Below are 7,037 nucleotides of genomic sequence, written 5' to 3'. Positions count from 1 at the left end.
TATTATTATTATTATTATTATTATTATTATTATTATTATTATTATTATTATCTCACCTTCCTCAAGGCGGCTTACAAATCTAAAACATTCAGTATGCATGTGAACAACAGAGATTCAACTCGAATTCATCCTGGATTATTTTCATCATGTGGATAACCCCTCATCTTTCAGTTCTGAGACGGATGAGTGTTAATGTTTTTCTTACGCTCCTTGGACGAATCTGCACCTTTTTGCTTGCAAAGTGTGCATCCCACAGGTGGGTTATGACCCTCCGCCGTAATAAAAATCAGTGCATAATGCGAATGAAAGCTGATGTACGAAGTGACATGGCCTGATTCATGCCAAGAGAGAGAAAAGCAGGCCCTGCTCAAAGTTTCTTCAGTTGACTTAGCAGCAGGGGGAGCACCTCCCCAGCAAAACCCGCCTCTCCTTCCACAATTCCAGGCATTTTGCTCCCAACTCTCAATTTGCACAGCTGACAGCCACCCTGATTTTTATCAGTTCGACTCGATTTGAGAATCATATCCCCATTACTGATTCCTCTTTTTCTTTCTCTCTCTTTCGGTCATGCCTAAAGTCACGCCGGCGCGCACGGCGGATTCCACGCGTACGCGGGCGAGGCATTGAAAAGCGTCGCTCCACCATTTCAAGGAAACAATTCCTTCTAATAAACAGAAACATTCCAGTGCCCAGACTTACAGCAGCTGCTAATCTAATTATAAGCATGCAAACATGATGGATTTATCAAGGCGATCAAGTGGAGCCTTGTTCTCTTGGCAGCTAGAGGGGGCAAAGGAGCGGGGTGGGATCTGCGCATTATTTTCTTCCTTTTAAGAAACAGGTTGCACTGATATATATACATATAAATATATTAACCCTGCATGTGAAAATATAGCCTCCCTCCCTCCGTCTCTCCCTCTCTTTCACACACACAAACACAGCATTGTATTTTTTTGGTAACCAAATGCCTGATAGTGAACCCTGTCTTCTCTGCAATGCCTCCCCCTCTCTTCCCAGTTCCCAGAAAGAGAAGCACAACCAGCTGTCAAAGACAGTCCCATGCTATTGATAAATCCTTTGTGTTGGTTGAAGCCCTCTTCACAAGCAAATCCAAACACGACCTTGCTCAATCTGCATATGGGAAGACAGAAAGAAAACCACACTGGGTCGGGCACGGAGCAAAGCGAGAAGAAAGGAAGGAGAGCGTCTCACAGGAGCGTTTCACAAATGGCTGTGCAATCCAGTATGGAGAATCCTTCATGGAGGCGAAGGTTTGGTATCAACTGTGGCATCCCACGAATCTTTCCTTTGCACTGTCCATCACACATTTTAGTAATGTTGAGTTTAAAATGTGGACTTCCCTGCCTTGGCAAAATCTGATCCCTTTTGTAATCTTGTAATTTCTTTCATTTAAAAATATAGGGGAGATGGCAGATGTAAGACAATACTGCCCTTGCTGCCCAATGGACACTCAGTTGTTCCCCTGTAGCTGTAAAGCAGGTGAAAGGGTTAGCTTTTAAATATAGGGTGCTCTCCCCCCCCCCCCTTCATGGTCCTGTTATTTCATATGAACTTCAATATCATCACTAGACTTTCCTAGTTAGGATGATAATAATAATAATAATAATAATAATAATAATAATAATAATAATAATAATAATAATAATAATGATGATGATGATGATGATGATGAATCCCAACTTTCATTGCAAATTTTTCATCTCAGTCTCAATGGCATATCAAATTATTCCACTGATAAAATCGTCAACTGCAATACATATTTTTTTTCAATTTGAGGAATCATTATCATCATTAACGTTTGCAACAGGTAATGCAATACAGTACAAAGGCCAATGTAGTGTAGTAGTCTGAGCATTGAATGATGACTCCGGAAACCAGGGTTCAATTCCATGCTCAGCCACGGTAACCTTTGGTAAGACACACTCTCTCAGACCAGAAGACTCAGTGACAGGTTTGCCTTAGAAGCACCATAAATTGGAAACAACTTGAAGGGACAAACCACCATCACCGGAATGCACATAACAACACAATGAGAGGGTCTGATGTGACACTAGGAACTCTGTTGACATAACCCATCATTAAAAAAAGATAGCCTAGAAATTTTTGTTTTTGCCTTCCTCTGAGGCTGAGAAAATGTGACTTCCCTAAGTTCATCCAATGCACTTCCATGGCTGAGTGGGGATTCAAACCCTGATCTCCAGAGGCATAGTCCAATGCACAAACCACCACACTACACTGGCTATCATGGGAAGGATTATTGTGTTATTGTGTGCCTTCATGTTACTTCTGACTTATGGTGACCCACAGGCAAACCTATGGTAGGGTTTTCTGAGGCTGAGAGTGTGTGGCTTGTTCAAAGTGGTTTTCCATGGCTGAGCAGGGAATTAAGCTATGCTCTCCAGAGTCATAGTCCAGTGCTCAAAACCACTGCATCATGCTGGTTCTCATGGGAAGGATAAGGGAACATAAATGCAGAGGGCTGAAATGAAATCTCCTTGTGTCTCAGCGCTGTGACCCAGGGGCTTAGCTCAATGTTGTGTCTGAGGTGTGATGTAACAGAAAGGTAGCAAGAGTTGTGGATGGAATGTCAGGCTTCACTTTAAACATCCTTTTATTTGTGAGGCTCTATAACATAATACTAATGTTACTTAAACATTGTATTGAGCGGGTTATCTAATACGCCTCCGTGTAAGAGGAGGTAACAGAGTCACTTTCAATCCGCCACTTGAACAAAGGCGACTTTCTTACCATCCTTAAAAGAGCTTTCGGATGGATCTTTGTTGCACAACAGTAAGCAGATTTTGAGATTGAGCTACCTGTATTAATTAATTCCAAGCTGCATGACCTTTATGTGGCCGATCCGATTAGGTTGCGGCGTAATGGAGTGGCTTCCACTGGCCGCCCTCTTCAGAGCAGCTCTTTCTGAATCTTCCCCAAACATCTGAACTCAGGAAAGGCTCTGCTTAATAACATGCATCAAACAAAGACCCCCTTGAACTGTAACAAAAAATAGATGGAGGAGCCAAAGAATGCTTCAATAAAGCCTTCCGTTGCTCTACAGTTGCATAACAAATGACTCCATTATACACATGCATATATATGTATACCCATGAGTTGTAGACTTACACTAAGATAACTTTTCAAAATGGGAGAAGACGTTGTGCAAAAACATAGACGCCAATGCTTCCTCAAATGGACTTCTACTGAGGAAGTGGAACATGGCACTTGAAGGATGGCATCGTGTCTGTGCAATTGGTCTGCTATCCAAATAAGACTCTTTTTGTATCAGAAAGTCAAAACGAAGTAAGCAAGCACCATAAACATGGTCACAAATCCTTACCAGAATGTGCAGAGGAATGGTGATCCATCAAGCCATAGACAACCCAAGTGTATTTACTTAACCAGAGGTTCTACAGCAATGACATTTTGTGAGGTGTAGTGGTTTGAGTCTTAGACTATGACTCTGGAGACCAGGGTTCGAATCCCATCTCGGCCATGGAAACCCACTGAGTGATTTTGGGCAAGTCAGACTCTCTTAGCCTAAAAGGATGGCCATGGCAATCCCCCCCCCCCAAAGAAACATGCCAAAAAAACCCCAAGATAGATTTGCCTTAGAGTAGTGATAAGTCAAAAAATGACCTGAAGGCACACAACAACAACAACAACAACAACAACAACAACACAATTCCCTTTGTTACTTGAATTTCACCTAGAAACCTACTCAAGTTGGCTGAATCAGTTGCTGTTTTATAAGCGTTCATCTTAGATAGACATTCCTAACAAGCAATTTCTCATTTTTCTTTTAGAAGAGTTTTCGGACTCCTACCAACACCTTCTCTCCAATTTTTTCTCTGTAGTCATGATGTTACACAGAGCCCATCATCATCATCATCATCATCATCATCATCATCATCATCATCATCATCATCATCATCATCATCATCTATTTTAGTATTGCAATATGGGAATAATACTTGTCCAAATGGAGAGAATTTGATAGTGTGGACTGATGAGAAAATTTACAGTTTGTGAATTTGTATGATCAAAATTTGCATTTATTTGTTTATTTATTTGTTTTGGGGTTTTTTTTTGTAGAAAAGAACATTCTCTGTTTAGAGGCTAATATTTCTGCATAGAAATATTGCTTTGTGTGCAGAAATGCTGTGCAGCTTGCTGTTTTATGCATTTGTTGTTATGCATAAAACAACCATGTTGCAAATTTCACAGAGATTGCAAAGAGGCTGTGAAAAGTGCCTGGTTTTTGACTACTTTCTCACAGGGGAAAGAAACTTGCTGCAGTGACTCATTGTTTCCTTTGAGTAGAAAATTAGTGACGAATTAAATCATTACTACAAACCAAACCAGGATGGAGGGGTGAAAGCATGCTCCCCAAATAAAAATCCTGCCACCTAGTGAACCTTTCCTTCAGTCTCCAAATTTCTAGCATTGGAAAGAGTGAGACGTCAACCGTCGTTTGCACCTAGAACTCTTTCTATTTGCTGCGTTCACATTCTCCTGGTTGTTTTGCCTGAGTCTTTTCTCTGGATGTTTAAAATGCATCTAGAAATACTCAACTTAAATGATTGCAGCACTAGAAATTTGGAGACTGGAGCAAAATCTCACCAGAAGGGCAGAATTCTTATTTGCAGGGACAATACTCTTACTTTTTTGTTGGCAAAACTGCAAGAACAACAAAAATTCTTGTAAAAGGCCTAACCACCATTACTTACTGGGAGGTTATGGGCCAATCGTCTCTTTTAGCCCCTTGTTATCAAATCATTGTTATTTCATAGCAAAATTATTTTCATTGGAGGAGGAAGGAAGTGGAAATTCAGCTATTTCTCAACTCATTTGACTACGACGTTCGGCCCCAGGCTCCTTGTTTATTCCTTTCCCAGACCGTCTTTTACTGGAATTCCTCCCTTCGTTTTTTGCTTTCTTTCTTTCTTAAATAGCTAGAACAGCTGGAACTGTTCTGCGTTTTGGCCCACCCTACAGAAATGGAATTCATTTTCCATCAGCTTGATATATTTTGTTTCCCAAAGAGGTCAGCATTAATTGGCAATACATTGTTTGTAGAAGCCTTGGGACTGATAACTGTAGTGGGGGGAAAGGGAAAAAAAGATTCACACAGTAGTTCTTCTCTGTCGTGAAAAGAAATGGGAATGGATAGATTTGGAAAGGGTTCATCTCCTTTGCAGATCACCCACAAAGAATCGGTCCTCCATTTGTGCAACATCGCCCATGAAATCCACGCATGGTCTCCAGCTATTCAGTCCATCCAGTTGCCTTGACAGACAGAAGACCCAATTGCTACAGGTCTATATTAACCCTATTGATGAACAGAGCATCCCTTCCTTGGAGAGCTTTATTCAGAAGACATTATTTATTGCCTTCCTGTGAATATAATCTACAACACCTGATATTCCATTACTGTTTCCCTTCCAAGTACCAACCTGCTTAGCTTCTAATATCAGACAATATCTGGTGTGTGGTTTGAAGTACATTGGAGTATTTATGTTCCCAAATTGCCTACCAAGCCATTTCTTACCAACTTTGTCTATTGTGCAGATGGTTTCTTTTTATACTTTGGATTCTAGATCTAGTGTCAAGGATGCAAACTTGTTCAGCTTCTTACATCCATGTTTTCTGAAGCTCTCAACTAGGAATGGGATTTTTAGTCATGCATATCATGTTATTTAATATATAATCTTTGTCAGGGAGGCCTTTATATGAGATGTGTTTTCTAATTTTTGAATGTTTCATGTAATTTTATACAAGCTCAGATTTCTTCTTCATCCCTTCCAAGTTTGCAATCCCGTGAGATTTAATTTCTCTAAGTAAGAATACTTCACACTTAATTTATATATCATAGTTCATTATCAAATGGATTCGCACTTTTGAGAGTGCCTTGATTCCATGCTTTGAATGGCTTCTTTTTTAGTTTTTCCTGTTACCTTTTTCCTGAAGGATACAGATTGCTTTTTTCTTCTCTGTTTTTAAAATACATAGCAGCAACCATATTTTGTGGCAATCTTCCTATCAATGAAGCCTTTGCTTGACACAGAGGAGGACTGCTTTGACTTAAGAATGAGAGCCCCAGCTGCAGAGCCGCATGCCAAATGGACTTGTCAGAAACCGACTGGTATGCAGCTCCGTGACTCAGTTGCTCAACTATCAGCAGATGTGGTTTGGGCTAGGAGTTGCCACAGTGATGCAAGATCTTGGAAATGAATGTCCAGACTTTGTCTGCATCCATCAAAATGTGAGATAGAGAAGAGAAAGAGATTGGGAGAGCAGATTCAAAGTGTGAGCCAAGGTGCCAGAGGACTTTGTTTTTTCACCAAGGGACGAAGTGAACTTCAGGGTACAGGTCTGAGAGAAACATTTGGTGCAAAACCACATTCTCTGAGGGGGTCCAACAAGCTTTCTTGGAAGCTTTCTTGGAAGCCTAGCAACACAACACAAAAATATGCATTGCAGTTGTTGTGTGCCTTCATGTCGTTTCCAACTTACTTTGACCATAAGGTTAACCTGTCATGGGGTTCTCTTAGCAAGTTTCTTTGGAGGGGGGTTGCCATTGCCATCCTCTGAGGCTGAGAGAGTGTGTGACTTGCAATGTTCTTGGCTTTGCAAACTGAACAGATCCATGTCACTCACAGGCTAGAGTCATATCCATTGGGTTTTCTTCTGGAGTTCCCTGAAAAATTGTGTCGGAAGTGTTGGAGCACATGAGTTTTCAGGTTTACACCAATTAAAATGATCTCAGAGAAGAGAACTGAAGATGAGGAAACCAGTCTTGGAGAGCTACTGCCAGCCAGTGTTGGCAATGCAAATCTTGATGGACTAGCAGTCAGTTTTCAGGCAGCTGTGCATCATCAATTCAAGCAAACTTTATTTACAGCCCTCAGCCTTTTGCTTGTTTTTGCCTAACAAGCTTTTTTACTAGCTTTGCTATACAGCTCCTTACCTTAGCTAATAAATTTGATGGGAAACCTTATCAGTTTTTTCCTGTT

Source organism: Sceloporus undulatus, chromosome 6 (genome assembly GCF_019175285.1).
Source record: "Sceloporus undulatus isolate JIND9_A2432 ecotype Alabama chromosome 6, SceUnd_v1.1, whole genome shotgun sequence".
Lineage (NCBI taxonomy): Eukaryota > Metazoa > Chordata > Lepidosauria > Squamata > Phrynosomatidae > Sceloporus > Sceloporus undulatus.
This window is presented reverse-complemented; position numbering follows the sequence as displayed.